Source organism: Alligator mississippiensis, chromosome 3 (assembly GCF_030867095.1).
Source record: "Alligator mississippiensis isolate rAllMis1 chromosome 3, rAllMis1, whole genome shotgun sequence".
NCBI lineage: Eukaryota > Metazoa > Chordata > Crocodylia > Alligatoridae > Alligator > Alligator mississippiensis.
Genome location: NC_081826.1, coordinates 99,784,948 through 99,806,266, shown reverse-complemented (window position 1 = coordinate 99,806,266; position 21,319 = coordinate 99,784,948). Strand labels below are relative to the sequence as shown.

The window sequence follows — 21,319 nt, the reverse complement described above, 5'->3', positions numbered from 1 at the left end:
GAATGAAGACAAGAAAGACAAGTAAACATAACTGTGAGGGTCTATTACTATACTATGTCTCAGGATACTGCAGTTTAAAAAAATCAATTGTATGCAGTGTCACAAATGTTAATGTGCATCAAAGCAAAGGTACAGTATCATTGCAGGCTAAAGTCATGCAATATACATTACAGATGTCTACTTCTGAGCTTCCCTGCCACTATACCTATCCTTTTGATGTACAACCTGGCAAGTTGCACCCCCATTCTCTCAAAGGAGGTGGCACCAATTGCATTGAATATATTGTATTCTCTTTGGCTGACAAACTAGACAGGTGACTAAAAAAGAGACATAGGTCAGTATTCTTGTAATTTATAGAAGATGTAAAGCTAGGTATAAAATTAATGGATAAAAAAAGAGAAACAAAGTCATTGTGCTGCCTATAATAGCATGTAGACATCAAGAAGCTGAGTTCATATACAATATTTTTGGAGACAAGCATTTCCTTGAATAGCAAATTAAAAATGCTGACAGTTACTTGTTTTCTTCTTCATGCAACCATCAGGCTTTGCAAGGAGGCCACGTGTTAAGACTAATTTATTTATCATATAACTATAGGAGCTGATGAGAAAGACAGAAAAAATATTGAATTATGCAACAATAATGAGTAAAAACAAACTGTTAAAGAATTACAAATTAATGTCTATTTGGTGCCTTCTTGCCTTGCATGTGCATAAAATTGATCTATGATTGTACATTACATGATACACACTTGTGTAAATTAATTTATGTGTAGGTATGTGAACAAATATACAACCCTACCTTTGGCTAGCTGGTCTTTAACAGTTGTCTCATTTTTCCCCCTCTGTAAAATAGAAGGTGCAATACTCACACCCTAACAGAGGTATAGAAAGTCAATTAATATTTATACAGTATCTTTAACAAGTACTATATTAGTAATATTAATATTATTCATTAGAAGAACTTTGGTGTTTGTTAAAATTCACATCTTGTCTTTGAAAATCTCATGGTGCTCTTTATACTATATTTTATTATTATTCTGTATTGTCATTGTATTATATTTATATTATATTGTAGGATAACATTCTTTAAAAGGTAAGTTTAACCAAACCATGACACCATCTTTGAGCAGTATCTGTGGGATCACAGCCATTAGAAACAGCAGGTTAGACTCTGTAGCAGGGCACTGTGTGGGCCTGCCACTTTAAGGGCCTGGAGCTGGCAGTCACCAGGTGCCTGACAAGGGCAGCCATTTTGGGAGGCAAGGGCTGCCTATATAAACAGGGCAGTTTGGCTGCTGGAGGCCAGGCAGCAACATCACCTGGCCGGAGGGCTGCTGAGAACAATCTGGAGGTAAGGGAGGAGCTGTAGGGGATGGTAAGGAGGCTCCTGGTCCTGGGCATGACCTAAAATTGCACCCTGCCGGGAGTGGATGGCCTGGTGGGGCTCTCAGTGGCGCGGGAGCCCCCAGGAAATGCCAGGCCAGTTACCACCCCGGTGAAAGGCGGGTCGGGGTGCCTTAACCCCTTGCCCCCACCACTGGGTGGGTAACCCTGTTTGTTTGAGGGGCCCAGAGAGTGGACCCTGGGAGAGATTGGGGGCTAGAGACCCAGCCCGAACAAGAGAGTACCCTCGACTGGCCCATGCTGGAGCCAGGGCCAGGAGGGTCAAAAGGGCCAGGGGCCCACCATGAGGGACGCCCAAGAGCCAGGGGCCTGGGGTCCCGACTGGCCTGGAGGTGGGCCAGGGCTAGTAGCTGAAGGTCCTGGGGGAAACCACACCAGAGAGGGGAAAATGGCTTCGGGGGGCTAGGTAGCCCGGATGAAGGCGGAGAGGCCGCCTGATTGGAGGGATCATGGAGGGGTCCTGTAGGATGATTCTGGGGCCCAGCATGGGGGCCGGTGACTATGTGAACACCAAGATGCCATCTGCGAGGCTTGGGCTGTGGTATTTGGGAGGATAGGAGCCGCAGAGAGCGCCCCCTGGCATTGGACACTAAAATGGGCAGCCTCCCGCTTGAGTGACACCTATAAATGAATCAATTTACATCAAGGCGTGGCGGGCGAGAAGGCAGGCGGTTGGCCCAAGAACAGGTGGGCGGGCCACAGAGATCGGCCCCGAGGAGGCCCCCTGTTACAGACTCCAAACAGCACCAATTGCAAATGATAAAGAATATGAGATTCCTGCCCAAAAGAAAGAAACAGCTCTAACTTTCCTGTTCTCATAGGCCAGAAAGCAAAACACATTGTTTCACAAAAGATTGGTTAATATATCTGTATTCACTTCAATAGCTATTTTTTTTTCCCCGAATAACAATTCTAAAGTGAGATAAAGTACAAAGGCTAAGAATTGCTTGCTGCAGTAACTTATGACACTAACAGTACATCTGTCTATAAGCATTTCTTTTTTATGGACAAAACTCTCATTACCAAACCAGGGGGAAAAATTATTTAAAATGTGAAACGAGAGGCCCTGATCTTGCAATGGAAAGCATGAGATGGGATTTCTTTTCAACAGAAAAACAAAAATGTAAGCACCACTGGTGGCCATGGTGCCAAACAGTAGCCAAATCCCATTAAAATAGAGGGCTAAAATCCAGAACCAAGTATTCCTTGCCTCCCAGGGCAAAGCTTCACTCTACCACAGTGTTTTCCTCCTTTCTTTTTTCTCTCTTTTCTGCTTGCTTCCCCAATGGGTCAATTTCAACAGGAGAGCTAAGACCTTCAGCCCTGCCTAGTTTGTGGCCTACTGGCTAGTTTATGCTGCTGGGCCACAAAGTGTTGGAGTCTAAAACTTTCAGGGTGGTTTTCTTGGATTAGATATGTTTCTGACCTTCTGGACAAAGCTTAGACCTGCAGAATGAAATGAGAGCTCTGTAAGGGATGAAAATAGTTCACTGGACTTCAGGCTGTAGTGTGGGTTAAAGCAAAATCATAGGGTTCTGGGTTTTACTGTAAGTACTAGGGGCATCTTTACATGTGCTCCAGGATTGGGGGGGGGGAGGGGGGGCTAATTAGAGTGGCTCGGAGAGTTATTTTAATTAAAATGCCCGCAGCGTCAAGTGGTATCCTGCACTTCAAAATGGTGGTGGGGGCACTTTAACTACAGGTCGTTCAACAAGCTTTAATTAAAGCATCCCTACCACCATATTGAACTGTGAGGACACTGAATGCATGTGAAGCAGATGTCCAGCATATTTATAGATTCCCTCAGTGTCTAACTGTAGGCTCTTAAGCCCTTTCTTTGAACTAGCTCATCAGCAGGATCAAGGCAACCTACTTATATACTTCTATGCCATGTATATCAGTTACAGAATTACTAAAGCATATAGTTGGGATGATGTCTTTCTACTTTGACATTTTTGGCACCTGAATTATACACAAAGGAATGAATTGGTCCTTTGTGTAATGTCACTGCTTTAATTGATTCTACCTGATAACATAAGGGCTGCATTTAGATTGCGGTATTTTGACTGTGTTTTATATTCATAAATCATGTAGTTGTTCTGAATTTGGCAGAGCCTGAAATATACTTTCCTCAGAAATGTTCAAGTACTAAAAGGTTTTCTTATTCCCCTATGTTTCATTCCACTTTGAGATTAAGCAAGTTAAATAAGCCTTCTTCCCACCCTCCCACAAACCTGAAAAACTCATTTGTTCCCATTCTGTACTATCATCTCTGTGTTTTGATTGTCTGATTCCAACTAGAATTAGGCACTAATAACCCCACTGAAGTGTAAGAGTTGTGTGCATCAGGGCGATACAGAATTTTGGAAGTCAATATCTGCTCCGCAAGTAGCATTTTGGTATGACAAAAGAAGAGCTTTAAAAGGAGCTTTTCAAAGACACAAAAGGGGATCCTGTTGACTTACAATGGGGAGTCATTCATCTAACTCTCTGAGCCTTGAAAAATTACCTGCCCCCCACCCCGCATTTCTGAGTCAATAAACACAAATGCAATCTCATATCAAAGAATAGAAGGTCCTTATACAGTGTCTTGGAAAAATATGTTATTTAAAATAAAAGCAATTACAATCTTAACAATAGAAAGCAAGCAAGTTCTACCTTCTATCAGATAGTAATATATGCAGAAAAGTCATTTTCCAGAGTTGGGGAACCATTCTTTCCTTAAAGACATGTGGGAAGACCTCTTCTGAGATTACATAGGGGTGTGTGTGTGTGTGTGTGTGTGTGTGTGTGTGTGTGTGTGTGAGTGTGTGTGTTACAAGAAATTTGGGGGGAAGGTAAGGGGTTTTATTTTCCAAGGCTCAAAAAGCAGTTAGATACATGACTCCCCATTGTAAGTCAACACAATCCCTTTTACTATGATTTCTTTTGTGCATTTTTAGTTTAATAAGAATATATATGTGTGTGCATGTGTGTGTGTGTGTGTGTGTGTGTGTGTGTATATATATATATATATATATATCTGAGAGGAGATTATATACACACATATACATGTGTGTATACACATATATATTATTAGAAGTAAAAATGCAGAAAAGAAATCATAGTAAAAGTATAACATGTATCTAAAATAACTTTAATATTCTGCTAGTACAAAGGATCAACTGAGCTACTGCAACCAAGAATGAGGCCCACTTTGCATTGCTGGGCTCATGAAGGTTGCATTGCTAAAACTCTTCCAGTGAAATAAGAATATGTCTGAAAGGATTTCATTTAAACAAAAACCAGTGAAAACCAGCACTGATGCTGTAGCACTAATTCCAACCTTAATGAACCCTGATGTACTTTGGTATACTTGTCTCTGATGTTTTAATTTTCATTGTTTTATTTATTTGTAATATTGCCACTCTTCTGTGTTCATGAAATGCTTAGGCAAAGCAGGATAAGTTGAGGATGCAGGGGTAGCTCTAACTCTGAATTTCCCTGCTTCGGTTACTCTAAATGACAGCCATAACAATATACAAGCAGTTTAACACTATCAGTGTGGGATTTGGGCAGCAGACTTAGTTCACTGTTGACAAATATAGTACTTGAGCCTGAGCCATCTATCCTAGGATAGAAGATAGTATAAAAGGTTGTTGACTGGAAACTTTGAATAATTCATAACATATGCTCTCTTTTCGGTGAAATAGTAAGTCCCGTTTTAGATCAAGCTTTGCAGTACGGCAAGATGTTGTCACCTAGAATGATTGGAAACATTTTTGCTACTCTTTTAGTTTGAATTGAGTTCTAAAGGGAAGTTCAAAGGGCCATAGCTGACAAGGATATTCTCTTATAATATTCCTGGCAGTATGAAATTCATGTAGATGCCCACAGGAGAAAAGAAATAAATCTTGTTTTATAACAAAATAGAGAGAGACTAGAAACACATGGCAGTGCTTCTGTGATACCACTGCTTGCTGTTCAGATCACTGAGAAGTGGATCTACTACACATAAATGCGTGAGACAGACCTCTATTGCTAGCTCCAAGTGCTTTTATCCTGGATCAGTTCTGTCTGTACGTGCAGGTTGTGCATGACAGGCTGTACTACCAGAAGCATGATGGTATCACCTCAAAGCATCAGCAGAGTGGTAATGTAAACAGAGGCAGGAGAGTTCAAATGCTATTTCAGACAATCTGGGTTATTTTAAAGTATAATACTAATGATCTCTGCACTCAGCTAACACTTTTTAATCCAATGGCTTCAATTCAAATGGCAGTTTATTTTGATGCCTCTGTTCAATGGTAAATCTCCATTCAGACCTTCATTGGAATCTGATACAAAAAGAATAATGACTTCTAAAGTGGAAAAAAAGGATTTTTTTTTTTAACCCAGTAATACAATCAAAGTAAACAGGCACAACGTGTCTTCCTTTCCTTTGCAGATCACCTTTAAAAGATCAAAATGCAATATGCATTGAATGGTAAAACATTTGGCATTCTACTAATTTGGAGGGTGGGGGCAAAATTTCCTACCAGGATGTCCCAGTAGCTAAAAAAAGGATGCAAGAATAAAGTGGTGCAAAGCACACAAAAATAGCATGCACCAGCACAAATGGAGGCGTATCCCTCCAGCGCAATGCTCTGGCATCCATTGCAGGCAGCATGAGTGACCATGGTGAGGCAGGTGGGGAGACCCAGCTAAAGGAGTCTGCCCAGGCCAGGCACCTAGGACCCAGCTGGTGCCCCGAGGAGGTTATTGACTTCTTGGCCATTTGGGGCCAGGAGGCTACACTGCAGCAGTTCATCCAGCGACACTGTGTGCATATTTATAGGACAATTGCTGCACAGATGCCTGAGCAGGGACATGACAAAATCTGGCAGCAGTGCAGGGTCAAGACCAAGGCATTGTACAGCAAATTTCATGCTGTGCATGATGCTAACCAGTACTCAGAGGTGAGGAATCTACTATGCCTGACTATGAGGAGCTCGCCAGAATCATTGGCTCTACAGCCATGAAGCTCCCCCACCTCCCACCACTATTCTTTTGCCTCCAGGGGAGGAGCACTGCAGCAACCAGCCCTGTGACCTGGATTAAGTCCCCAGAGACATGGCTCTCCACCAGGCCTGCAATAGAACTACCATCCAACCGTGGCAGGAGTGACAGCGAGGAGGGACTCATGCCACAGCCAGGACCTGCATCCACAGCCAGACCCAAGGTGACACCAAATTGGCAGGTCACCTAGCTCCTGCATGACACGAATGGGAGTAGGGAGGGGCCTGAGGAGCAGGCTGGAGTGTTGCACATCTTGGCAGAGGCAGCACCCTGGCAGGCTTGCTGCCAGGCCTCTCCCCCATCGGAGACTAGATCTGGATCTGGCTCCCCCCACCCCCTCCCAAGCCAGGGCCCAGGAACTGCAGTCTCTTAGCCAAGATGACTGTCTGCCACTGCAGCCTGGTAAAAGTCCCATACAGATCGTGGGGAACTGGGAATCTCTCTCTGCCACCCCCTTCCCTCCCTTCTCCCCTGAACCACTCCTCCTTGTGCCGTGCATGCAACCCAGGCCCATGTCTGTTACTACCCTTCCTTCTCCTTCAACTCCCACTCCTCTGCCATGCAGAGGCTCCCTTCCCAGCAGAGGCAGGACAGCCTCTCTTCCTTGCCAGCACTTCCGGCTGGATGGAACTGGTCTCAGCCATGAGGGCAGGGGGAAGGGTTGTGGCACCACCAGAGCTAAGTGCCCATTGGGCCCCAGCTTCTCACCCACTGAAGCTGGTGGCCTAGGGTCCAAGGGTTGTGGAATGATGCATCTATCCTGGAAGGGTGAGAAGCTGTGCACCAAAGACTGGGCTGGCTATGACACTTGGCCCTGTCTGGAGAAATCTTCCCAGGGACCTTAGGGCAGAAGGCTGCTCAGACACACAGCTGGAGAGGACAGGCAGATCCCAGGATGGCTGTGGTCCTTTTCAGGGTGCTGGCCCCACATGACTGTATCTTGGGGGCCGCCTGTCTGGTCCTGCACCCAAGAGTTAGGATACTCCCTGGGGACCCTCACCAAGGCCTGTTCTTGCTCTATTCCATGTTTTTTGTATCTGAAGATGGACCTCTATTTGCTCTCTACAGACAGCCTAGCTGCCATGGAAGAAGCCAACATCCAGTGCCTGGGAGCTGCCTGCCCACTCTCAGGTACTCCAGGGGCCATCTGGATGCACCAGCTATGATGGGAGCAACACTCATGGTGGGACTGTGTCCAGGAGCTACTTCAGAAAGAGTGGGCATGCCTCCAGGAGACCCAGGAACACTGCCAGCAGGTCTTGGCCAAGTTCTGCCAGTCCTGCTGTGACCATGCCCCTGTCTCAGAGGAGCTCCTGGCTGGGAGAGTAACACTGCAGTAGCTGGTGGTGGGAAAAAAGGGAGGAGCTACAGCTGGCCTGGGACAGCTATGAGGAGCTGAGGCAACTGCAGGGCTCCAGTGACATAGCCATCCAGGAGGAGGACAGTGTATCGCATCAGCTCTTGGCCACTATCCCCACATCAGCTGCTCCTGCTACTGTGCTCCAGCACATGCCAGTCCCAGTGCAGGAACCTGGCCCTGCTGGCCAGCCTGCCTTGCCAACACCAGGGGCAGGGCCTGGCTAGGAGCATTTTGCTAGGCTGGTGGCTCAGAGGGCACCCCAGTAGGCCCCATAGGCCTGCCATGGTCATCAAGGGGTGCTGCTTCTGCCTCCCACCTTCCCAGTCCTTCTCTGAGGAGGAGCTCCCACTCTCCTCCCCAGATCAGCCAGGGCCTTGGCCACCACAACATTGCTCCTACACACAGGGTGGTGGCACAGAAGGCTGAGGCCAGACTCTGGGCTGAGGGGCTGCTGATCCCTGATTACCTCCTCCCTGTGTCTCCTCCCCAGGATTTCCCCTGCCCCTAAGAACTCTCTCTCTCCCCAATTCTTGCATAAATAGTTGCAGTGTATTTCTGGCTCTGAAAGGTTTGGTATATGGCTCTATCCTCCCCAGCAGGGGTAGCTTGTACTCTCAGGCTTGAGGCAGTTGGCTGCCTGTGGCCCTAGACTGGGCTCCCTGGATGCAGTGGTGTTGCTCCAATGGTGCAGCAATGGACCACTGGCAGCTGGCCCAGATCATCAGGTAGGTCTGCTGGAGTATCCATACCACAGCCCAGGTGGCCATGTGGTCTCCGTCTATGTCCGGCAGGCATGCAGCCATGGGGCCACAGGTCTGAGGGCATGGATGCTGTAGCAGGTGGCATCAGGTCTCTACAAGGTGGCAGTCCCTTCTGCCAGACTTCTGCAGCAGGCACAGGGTGCAAGAGCCATTCTAGGTCTGGGCTGCTGTGGCAGTCCAGCTAGCATAGGGGGCTTGTGTCCCATATCAACTGGCTAGACCTGAGAAGCTCCTGAGAGCAAGTAGCCCTGAACTGCTCACCAGGCCACCAGTTTATTCTGCTGCAGTCAGCACAGGTGCTGGCCCCAGCCTCCAGCTCTCCATGGCTGAATAGGTAGGAGGAGCTGGGAAAGGGCAGTTTGCAAAAAGCAGCACAATTTGCTGTATGACAAAGTGCATGTTCAAGCACATGCGCTGAGGCACAAATATGTGGTGCTACTATTTGTCACTACAAGTGCACACCCCCTGCATGTGTGGATGTGGCCTTAGAGTGTACATACCCATTCAGTGGGAAGCTGATTTTTCCTTATAACTAACTTTTCAAGAAACAATTACCTTTTAACTTATTTTATGATACTTGATTCAACATGTGAAATAAAGCAGCAATTGATGTAAAATGACAAAATTCTGTTTTAGGATTATGAAGTGTCTGTCCCATTGAGCTTTTCCAGCCTATTAAGAACCTCTTACAGAAATTTTTTCCAAGCTTACTATTTCTAGACTAGCCCTTTAAATTTGGCAGAGTCAAGCCATTTTACACCTAAAGAAGTCATTTTGACATTAGATGCTGCTTGCTATATCTTCTCTTCTTTCACCTGGTAAGTGTTTTTAAGTCTTTTCATACTTCTTCCTAATATCACTCTCCTTGCTTTTGAAGAGATGATGTGTTTTCACTGCTTGCTGCAGTTAGTTTGATTGGCTTTGTAATTAGTAAAATAAGAAAGAGTTAAGGTTGGTATTGGTTTCCTTTAGGTATGATGAAAATAAAGCTTGACCTTGGTATACCTACCCTGAGACAGAAGAGGTATAAAGTTCTATTGACTGGGCATACTGAATAATAACTAAAATATATTGAATGAAATCATATGTCTGGTTTAAAAGAAGTTGCCCTGCCTGGTAGAATGGTATCTCCTACAATGATTGGATACATTTTATTGTTACTTTTCCTTTCAGAGGTGTATTAAAAGGGAAAGTTCAAAAGGCCACAGCTGACGCACACGTTCTCTCCTATGAATGATTTATCCAAACCTTAATGATGTTCAGAAAACTAGTTCATTGAAAAGTAGAAAATATTTCATTTGCTTTCTGAAAATAATGTTAATTATTTGCAAGATTCAACCTACCATTTCAATTGCTCTAAAATCTAAGCACTTTAACCATGCAGCAATTTACACACAAAGGCAAACCCATTCTTGATTAAATGTCTTGCTTAAAAACATTTTAAATATACCAGAAAAGAATAAGGACTATGCAAAATAGAAGCCTGAAGTCTAACAAAAATAGGATCATTAAAAAGATGGTCCACAATTATAAATACTATTTCAAGAAAAAAAATTAGTTTATTGGTAAACAGACTTCCCTTTACCCTCTTTCTAATATACCTATACTCTGCTACATGGACAAAAAAAAAACACAATAAAAAGCCACTCACTGGTAGCCTAAAAATAAGAGACCTGCTGGGTCATATTTTGATAGCAACTTCTCAGCCTTCAAGTACAATTACATCTTATCATGGGTAAAATATCATAATGTAATTTGTCATGTTGGAAAGAAAAAAGAAGGATGTTATCTTCATCCTATAGATTTCAAAACCCTTGCTATGTGCTATAGAGATGACAAATGAGTCAGATTCCAATACTACTGTTTGGAATGGTGGAATGTAATTAGCAGATACCCATAAAACACTTTAATGAAAACCCCCTTCTGTACTCTTACACCTGTTGGACACTATTACAGTGAAGCTCATCTGCCACCAGAGTGCTGATCAAATATACCACAGGGGCTTGGCAAATGTGTTTCAGTTATATTCATATAAGCAGTGAAACCATACAAATGGGAACAAGGCGTCTGTGAAATATTCAGCATCTGCCGCCTTCCAGAACAACAACTGGTTGTTCTAAATTTTTCATAGACTTACTTTGTGGCTCACTTCACAATGTCACATGAGAGATTAATCATAAGTAAAAAATATTTACAAGAACAATTTGTAATTCTGAAGAAAAATTAAAAGACCTATTTTATAGGCAGTAATTCTTCAAAGAAAGCAAATGTAAATGGTAACTTCCAGAAGCTCTAACGTACTGTACAATTTCAGTGTTCCTTCCTAAAATATGTTTCATGGTGGCAAAATAAGCATATTTGGCTATAACCTACATTTATGCTGACTTCTGTGAATAAATTATATGGGTAAAGTGGTAAGAGCCCAACATTCTTCAAATGGGCTTTGGCCTGAGTATGCACTTGTTCAGCACATCTAGCTTCTCTGCAGCTTCTAGCTGTATGCTTCCTTTGGAGACTCTAATAAGATTAAGTCTGCTTTCCCAGACAAATTATTCAGAAGGGTGGAAATAGAAAGAAAACACCTGCTCCCCTCTGTGATTAAATCTCAACTGTACACAGTTCAGCCCCTTTAGTGCAGTTCAGATCCTGAATGCTGCTGTGCATACAAGTTTATTTCCCATCTTCCTGTATATGTATTCTATTCATGTTGTTCTAGCTCACTGATGTCAGTGGCACTGAACTCCTTGCAAAGCCACATTTAAGAGTATAATAAGATGAGCATCTGTTACAAATGGGTCTAATCCTTAAGGGAAATACTGACTACCTTTATAAATATTATGTTTAACTTTATGTATACCATTGTCTGTGTTTTTTTTTCAATAACCATCAGTTGTATACCCAATAAGCATTCTCCTCTGTGGCTCAAGCAAGAACTAAGTGTGAAGTTAAGTGTTACATGTAGACCATACTAAATCTGTGCAGTGTTAAAGTTAGAACACACCATTTCTTTCCTGCACAGCTCAGACTTGCCCTGAGGAGACAGGGAGTGGCTAAGAGCCAAGACACATGGGCTGTATTCCTCCTCTGAGGTGGGGGTGGAGGCAGGATTGGGTGCAATGCATTCTGGAGTTGTGGAGGGATGCAGATTGCTCATTTTCATCTCCATGGAGCCATCTGAAGTTACCCTAACATAAGTTAGGTAGCCCGGCTCAGATTTAATTATCCCCCATCTGCACTGGCATAACTTTGAGACACTCAGAGGATACTCAGCATGAATTAATGAGCTTTAACATGCAGACGCTCACATTTTAGCACCCTTAGTATAATCTAAGTGTAATGTTTACCTTTACCCTGGCTAGGTTTTGTCAGCACGGAGACTTGCGGCAACCCTGATGCACATGATGCATGAGGCTGCTGGAGCCCATCAATTTCTGTGCTCCAGCAGACTCGATAAAACAAGTCTGCTCCAACATGCTGGAAATTCAATGTGTTGAGGCAGGCTCCCTACATGTGTGTAAGTGCCCATTAGTTTGGTCTCCTCTTGTTCATCAGACACAGAGAAGAATGTATAATATGCACTGACCAGCAGACTTGTATTTGTGAAAGCAAAGTCATGCTTGAAATGGAAAGCGATGAGAAAAAAAAATGGTTCTTGTATGAGTGAATTCTCTGAGTATGGAGAAGAATGCCCTACTCAGAAGAAGAATGCCAAGTGAAAATTTTTTGGTCTCATTAAAGTCAATATAAAAACTTCTGTTGACTACATCAGGCTCAGGATGTCACCCTTTATCTTCTGCACAAATGGATTTTACCAGTGCAGTTAAGATGTGTTCTTGGAACCATGCACACAACCCCTGTAGTAAAGGCATACTTGGGCTCAGGATCTGCAGAGATTTGAAATTTTAGCCTATGGGACAAGTGCTACAATCTCTTTAAAATTGTCTACCGGGTGGATATTTGAGATTTTTAGCAACGTTATTTCAAAGACAAGTTAAAACCTAAAAAGCATGGCAATTCATGTTACAAACTCTTTTATTTTTTTCTGGAAAAGCTCACTTGTTTATAACATGGCTATATTTAAGCTACACTTTCTTACTTTCTCACCCACTATCAAATAAAAAGGTATTGTAAATTTTATTGTAGTGCTTCTAAACCTGACATCGCAATATGTAAGGCACCCTCATAGTTCTCTACTTTATATATTATTTTTATGGTGAGAATTAAAGGTTTTATGAGGCTGTAATTTCTGACATTACTATCTATTCCAAGGAACTCACTGTTATCCCTGGTATATAGAAACCAACAATAGGCACATCTTTTCAAGGTCAAGTGAACGCTATGAATTGGGAAGTCAGAATACAATGAAAAAAACCTCTCTCCCTGTCCTGCCTTCCCCCCCACCCCCACCCCAAAAAAAGTTCTATCTGAAAATTGTTTCACTGCAAATGAACAAAGTTAATGTAAATACACAGACTCAATTTTACAAGGAAACCTATTTAGGGCCTCATTGATGTTATTGTGTCTCTGTGTGGACAAAGGATGTGCTCACATAATAGTTTTCCTGGGTTAGTTCTGTAGTGAAAGAGGACCTCCTAAGAATCATTAAGTGCATACAGTGCTAGCTGTTAGTGGCATCCTATTCCCCATCCCATTCCTGTGGGGTGCTGTGTAAAAGGGGAATTGATTGCTTGTGATATCAGGGAACTCAACTTAATGCAGGGAGTCCCTTCCAGTCTTACATATCCGTGTGTGTGTGTGTCTGTATTAAAATCTGTAATTGTGGCAACTTATATCTTTAGAGAAGGAATTAGTTGTTGAGAGGAAATGGAGCTTTTCTTTGTTTAGAAATGGTGACACTCATCTAGGCTGCCACAACACCTGGAGTGCCTTGAGATCCTTTCGAGGGTGCCATGGGGTGCCACACAATGTTAGCATTGTTAAGTATGCAAAAATGATTCCCAAGATAAACCCCGAGATTTCAACTAGGAATTCATAGATGTGATCTTTCTGAGTTCTTTGCAACAGAAAAACTGTTTTTTTATAGTAAAAAAAGAGTGATTACTAAAAGCTGCCATTGTCAGCAGGGTGCTTCAAATCTAAAAAGATTAAGAGCTTGCTCAGTTGCTTGGTTTAGAGCTTGCTTAGGACGTTGTCATTCATCTTTTGCAATTCTTTAGTACTGTTTGGGGCTACCTGCTATGATAAGGACTAGTGGAAGAATTTGGCACCATATTATTTTCTTTTGGAAGACTCAAGATGTTTATATGGTACTGGCAAAATCATAATTTTGTAAATTTAAATATGTTAAAAAATCTTTCTGTACTTCTTTTATATGATCAATAAGAATAATGTGAGCTATTTTGAAGTATATACTTCATGACAGATTTTGCTTTTGTAAAGCTTGTGTCAACATAATTTTTCACCAGTCTCAGGAAACTAAGGGACATGTTACACATTATATTTGAAATGTGCTAGCTGCACTTAAAGATGAGCACCCATGCATTCAAGCAATAAAGCACATACTAAGTGCTATCGTACTGTGGCAAAGTTAAGACTTTTCACAGGACGAATATCTCCAGATTGTATCAAGTAACCCATGTTCAGATATCATTGGACTGCTCCACAGAGAGTTCAAGATCCAGTGTAGTACATGGCTTGGGAATGAACGTCAGCTGATTTTCAGTCCCAGTACTTCACAGGAGCTGGTTCAAGATTGCCTATAGAAGAGACCCAGCTTGCCCTGCAGAACCAGTGACAGGTGTGGATCCAGGCACAGGACTGGAACCTTCTCCCAGGCTTGGTTCCTTGTGTTCACCTCCAGTAGCAGAGACTCAACTCACCCCAGCATGCCAGGGGCAGGTGCTCCTGGCCTGGGCAGAGATGAGCATGTGGCAGGGAAGGCAAGGACTCTGGGCATGGGGGTTGTATGTCCTCACAGGGTGGACAAGCAAGCTGCAGCACCCAGTGCTGGAGTCAATGTTGAGGGTGTTTGGGGGGGAGAAGCACAGCTGACTGGGGCACAGTCAGCTCCAGTACTGTCCAGAGCAGGCTGAAATTGTAGTAAGCATTACTGTGTGACTGCTCAGGATGCCTTATAACTTTTCATACATCATGGCAATGCTTTCTACAGCCTAAATAAAATGTGCTAATTGTCCCATTCAACAAGGCCCTAACTCAGTGGTTCTGAACCAAGGGTACATGTACCCCTAGGGGGCACATGAAGCCTCATCAGGGGGTATGTGAGATATATTTCATACATTATCTAACACAGGTGGAAGGGCCTAAAAAATTAATTTCCCACTGAAAGGGGGTATGCAAAGTCTTTCTCTGAGACCAAGGTGTACGTCGACTGAAAAAGGTTAAGAACCAATGCCCTAACTTCTCATATTTATCTGAGACCTGCCTTTTCCCATCACTGAAATACTTATTCATCTGAAAAAAAAACAAAATTGCAAAGCAAAACACAACAAAACACACTTAAAATTTATTCTGGACATTTCTAATATGCAACAAAAGTGGACTATGGGCCTTTTTATCCCCTGATTAGTGCACTGTAATCTCTTACAGAGACACTTCTAACTCTATTCTTTATAGAATTCCAAACTATACTATTTCTCCAGTGCAATTAAACTTTGGGACAGAGTATAGGATTGGAAATTAAGGAAAATGTTCCACAAGAACTGCTCAGCAAATCACAATGGAAGCCGTACCAACTTTCAGTGCCTTTCAACGTGCATAGTAGTTAAAAAAAATGACATCCTTGTTTTTTTTATTTATTCTTTAAAAAATGGCTCAAAAGAAACCTTAATATTGAAACAACCATAAATGTTGACAGCTCTCAAGTGTATGTTTGAAGCTCCTAGCAGGTGTGTATAAAACAGCTAGGATATAAAGTCAGGTATTCAGTGAAAATAACCTTCTTAAAATATATTTGAAGTGTAAACACACCTGGATTTGCTATTGCAAGTCTTAGATGCAAATCCTAGGTATAACACCTCACTTGTTTTCAGGTCCCCATGGTTGCAGACCTGCAAACTAGTCCATCTGGATGGCATGTCCTTCCAATAGATGCAACTGTTTTTGCACATAATGTGTATTTTCTTCATTTTTGTGAATATATTAAAACAAAAAGGGATTTTTTTAGTTGTTTTAGCAAAGTATTTGATTGATAGCTCCAGAAAGCAGTGTCCCCTATTAGTCCACAGAACACATGACCTGCCAACAACAATGCAAACCTCTATAGGGTAACTTGCCAATGAGATTCAGTCCCATATGAACTACTGCAGGGAAGAGAAAGTAGCTTAGTAGTCATGCCACTAAATCCTGGTTTCTATATAATTTTTTTCAGCAGGGGTCCTAATTAATGTCTGATGACAATGACCTAACTCCAATATAAAGCTATTGTTAATGATGGTGAATCAGCTCTGAGGGTTTTATTCCTGATAGTAAGCTGAATTTTTTTTTTAGTGTTCATTTTTAACATGGTCATTTATGTGCCATGAACCAGCCTAAGGCCAGCTAGCTTAATTCTACAGGGTGCTGAACAGAACAGCCATTAAATGTTAACGTGCCTTGTTCATTATTGGAATGAGTTATCTAAAAGTGAAAAGCTCTGTATTCTACCACCACTATCCTGAATCAACCAGTTTCCCCCTTATTACAGAGGCGTAACTAGCAAGTTTCATGCCTTGAGCAAAACCAGCCAGAGTAGGGAGGAGGGAAAGCTGCCAAGTGTCAGAACAGTGGAGAAGGGAAATACTGTTTCAGTCTTACCTGCCTTAAAGTATCCAGCTTCTTGTGATGTGGTGTGGTGTGGTCCACCAGTCCCTGCTACTGATACCACAGCACAGGCTCCCCAGGGGCACTACCACTTTAGTGCCCCTTCTAAGTCAGCACCTGGGACTAGTCAGTCCCCAGTTCACTCCCCTTTTGTGACATTAATGAATATTTGCAATTCTTATTGCAACGTGAACTTGGGGCATGTAAATTAGAGCTGGTCAATGATTAGTCTTTTTCAATGAAAACAGTCCCTTTGTTTAAAAAAAAAAAAAGAAACATGATTTAAAAGTAGACTTTTTTGGAAGACATGCTTGTTATTTTTTAAGGAACTGATATTTTTCAATTACAAGGGCAAGTAAACTTCATGGTACAACACCTCTAATTTACTGGGAAGTATTTTTAGCTACAAAGTCAAGTATCTTTTCATAGAATCATAGAAAATTAGGTTTGGAAGGGACCCCAGGAGGTCATCTAGTCCAACCCCCTGTTCAAAGCAGAACCAGCCCCCACTAGATCTTCCCAGACAAAGCTCTTTCTAGCCAGGTCTTAAAAACCTCCAAGGATGGAGATTCCACAGCCTCTCTGGGAGTGTTTTACTACCCTCCTAGTCAGAAAATGCTTTCTAATATCTAACCTGAACTTCCCTTGCTTCAACTTGAAACCATTGCTCCTTGTTCTGCCATCTGCCACCACTTCCATCCTCTTTGCAATCCCCACTTCAGGTAGTTGAAGGCTGCTATCAGATCCCCACTCAGTCTTCTCTTCTGCAGACTAAATAAGCCCAGTTCCCCCAACCTCTCTTAAATCATGTGCCCCAGCCCCTGAACCATTCTTGTTGCCCCCCACTGGACACTCTCCAATTTGTCCACATCCTTTCTCTAGTTGGGGACCCAAAACTGAACATAGTACTCCAGATGTGGTCTCACCAGTGCTGAATTGAGGGGAATAATCACTTTTATTTATTTATGTCTCTCTTTCCTGTAAATGTAAGCCTACAATGCAGCAATATAATACTTGACTTTATCAAACAAATCAATGTGTCATTGAAAGAACTTAAATGTCTTATTTTGTTCTTTGGGGTTTTTTTATATTACTTTTTCATGTATATGATAATTATAAATGTGGTATATTTCCATTTAAATTTCAAGTATTGCCCAGTAAATAAGGTAGAAAGTGCATCATTTATTATGTCCAGTGAAACATAAGTTATACACTCTGGGGCCAAATACAGAAGTGCATACTGATTATGCTCTGTAATCAGAGATTATAGTGAAGTGGCATCACTCTAGAGGGTACTGGGCATCATTCTGCTTCTTAAACTACGTCTGGCTTCTGCCCACAAATAAACAATTAATGCACTACATTTTGGCTTTCATCCTTCTGTTCCATGCATGTAGCTCACTTTTTGTGGTTTATCCTCCTCTTTGAAGTACTGTATCCTGTGGATTAATAGAGGTGTCCTGCCAATGGTACCATGGAGAAGATCCTTGTGCCTCCCCACCCTATACTGAGTAACTCATAAGGAGCAAGCGAAACCCAGCCTCAGTTTTCAGTTCCCCTGTGTAAGCAAAACACTTATTGAGTCAATAGGATTCTTGACCAAGTAAATACTTACTTATTTGGCCCACTGTACCCAATTCATCTAATAGAAAATCTAGTTTGCCCTCACCCCTAACTGCAGACAATCATGGACATTAAAAAATCATTTTCCTTAATAACTGATTTCAAGTCCAAGAGTATTTTGTTATATAAATGTTTTTATCATACAGCAAAGATCCAAACAGAAAAATTTACTGGTTTAGGGATGAATGTCTCAGCACTGCTAACAGACTATCCTAAGAAACATTTTTTTTTAGAATGTAAAATACCATCAAAGTTTTAAATATAACGCCTTATTTTCTGAGGACAAGGAAATTATTCAGGACAACATAAGAACATGGATAGAGGGATATATATGCATAGCATGTGTACATAAATATGTTCAGAAATGATATTTGTGTTAAAGGTTTAGACTATGATATAGAAAGGGTTCAAACAATGATACTCTACTTTTGTCATGCTATTTTTTTTTAAGATTCATCCATAAGGAATCTATTGGTTTGATCTAAGTTATTCTGGTCAGTATCAAACAGTATCAGACTTTTGAACATACAAATGTACCTTCTCACTGTGAGTCAGCAGAAAGTTATGTGGATCCTTCTTGTCTAATAAAACTTCCAAGCAGTATAAAAGAAAGTGGAGAATAAATTGATTCCCACCCATTGGAAAAGAACGGATGGAGAACCACTGATGATGTCCTTACCAGAATAAGGGATTTGCAAGGAGGAAATTATTTGGATTGGTTTTGATTGTCATATTCACTTACAGAGTTGTACAATTTATATATTCCATACTCTTTGCATGCGCTCTGCTTACTAGCAGTTAGACTCGCAGAAGATGGCTTGTAATTTTTGCATGTTCATTTGTTCTAATGAACTCTGGAGGGTACATCCAGATGAGCATGCATGTGCACTTTGCAGTGCCTCAAAGGCTTTTGAGGAGCCCCAAAATGCATGCAGCATATATGAAAGGGTTCTCTGCACTGCATATTTGTGGCAGAAAGGCAAAATTAGATACAGGGAACTCTCAGTATCTAAAAAAAAACCCACTTCAAAAAAGCAGGGCAGCACATGTAGCAGCAATAAGGCTGCTGGGGCCAGCCCAGGCACTGGCCCTAGCCTATCGTACCCCATCTGGGGCAATTTGTCACATGCCAGAGCACACACGAAGGGGCATGCCTGGAGACAAATTGCAGTGGCACTGGGGAAATGCAAGTTTCTGGGGAAATGCAAGTTTCTGCTCATGGGGACGTGCCCTGAGTGTACAAAATTCAACACTTCTACCCACAAACAGAACTGGAGAAAATCTGAATTCAAATTTAGATCAACTCAAACTATTCCTGAATTCTTACCAAATTTGGATTATAGTTTTTTCAGTAAGAAAATGGGTGGCGGGAAAGGTTTTAAAACTTGAAATATTTGCTATTTCAATGTTGTGTTTTAAAAAAAATATTTCAATATTAAATTTACCTAATTTTACTTTTTAAAGTATTACAAATGTAAACAAATTCATTTAAGGTCTAGCAAAATATTTTTTGTTTTCTCTTTCAGGAAGAAAAATAATATAAAAAATAAAGTTTGTTTTGGAAGCCATTCACCTCACGCAACAATTCATTTTTGCCCCAGAGCAAATGTCCCTGAGTGCTAATTACTGTTCATCTATAACCTACCTATGTATATGTAGACATGTCTCTGATGGCTCTAAGGCAGTGGTCTCCAACCTTTTTATGGTGAAGATCACTTTTTGGCACCCCAGGATCTACTATCCCCCCACCTGCCCCACCCCTGTTGCCCCCCCCAACAGGCTGCCTCGGCTCTGACCCCACTCACCCAGCCCAGCCCGGATGGCAGGGTCATGGCTCAGCCTAACCATGTGCATCCTGCCACTCCTGACTGTGGAACCTCTAACAGACTGAGATCAACTGTGAGAGGCTTCACAATTGACCACTCGATCAAGATCGACTGGTTGGTGACCACTGCTCTAAGGTGTCACTGAGTCACAAATATTTCCTTCTCAGTAAACTTACATACTGTGCTTTAAATGCATACAGCTAGCAATGGCAAACCAGAGCAATAAGCTGTGAATAGCTTCTTTTAGTTTTACTTGCAAACCTTCAATGCTAGTCACTTGCAGGCTTCACTCTTGCTACAGGGCAGCTCTGAGTCCTACTTCAGGAGAGGCTCAGTTCAAGCAATATTTCATACGAATCTCAGCTTATATAAATGACAGAGAAAAACAGTCCTGGTATTTGTTCATCATTGTGGTCGTGCACCATTCAGCCCAGAATAATGGTGCACATTCACAATGACGAACAAATCCCAGCACTCAAACTTAATTGATGGCTACCAGAAAAGCTGTCACTTTATCCTTGTGTTAGCAATGTTTCTATTGCTCATGACTTCATCCTAAGTCTTATAATGTGAAGCGGTAGGGGAGGAGGGTTCTCAGAGCTTCTGATGCTAGAACCATGCGTTCAGATGCATAACTGGTAACATTTGCACTCTGGACATAAATCCCAGTGTCCATTCTCCTCTCCTCCCCTGCTTATGGAAGACACCACTGCTATGAGAGGGAGGTGCTATGAGGAATCCTATCAACCTGGGGACATCACAAAGCTGGATTTGGCACCATCTCCCTCACCACAGTAGTATCACCCAGCCCATTCCTGGGTGCCACCCTGAATCCTGTCACTGGTGCCCACTTTAACTTGGTTGGTGCCCCAATAGCCCACTACTAGTTATGCTACTACATATGGTTGCAGGAAAATCCCAAAGTTTACTTTTAAAAGTTCTAGATCTTGTAGTGACAGAGAGTAGCATGAAAAAATGATGACTGGATAAACACTGGGACAAAAGGGAAAGAACCCAGAAATGATTGCTGGCCTTCCAATCATAAAATACACATCTTTTTAAATTTCATTTCATGATTTTAAAAGAACCTACTTAAAGTTTGTGAATATCTGGAGTATAGGGTTCTCATATTGACTTAGGATAGGGTTTGTTCTGAATCCTGAAAATGTCTTAAGAGTAGGCTAAATCTGGAATCATCTCACCTTGACAGTGCCAAGTTCAGGGTATATTGTGTTCTTAATATATGATTAAAGAGAATCAGGACTGTAAGCAACTGGAGGTCACAATGCAAATCAGCCAGACTTCCCATACTTGAGCTGAAGTGCAGCAATGTTCTTCTATATTCTTAATTGGTTCCCATAGGTTTCACATTCAATAGTTATTGCTCTTGTAGCTCCTACTTTTATCTTTCTGAGAGAGCTCTCTTCATTGTGCTAGCTGCCATAGTTAACAGCTAACATTTACAACAAAGACGTTTATTCTGCAGCTGTAGAAGAAGTAAATCCAGCCAAAAATAAAAAAGCTGGT

The 21,319-nt window shown here is 42.1% G+C and overlaps 1 long non-coding RNA gene across 1 annotated transcript; it reads left to right on the top strand.

The window, feature by feature from the left end:
- Positions 1-1,286: 1,286 nt before the first annotated feature.
- LOC132249347 (uncharacterized) lies at positions 1,287-11,519 on the top strand. Its single transcript, XR_009460776.1, has 3 exons — positions 1,287-1,353; positions 6,445-6,606; positions 7,512-11,519. It is a non-coding gene; the product is annotated as an uncharacterized LOC132249347 (long non-coding RNA).
- The last annotated feature ends 9,800 nt before the right edge of the window (positions 11,520-21,319 follow it).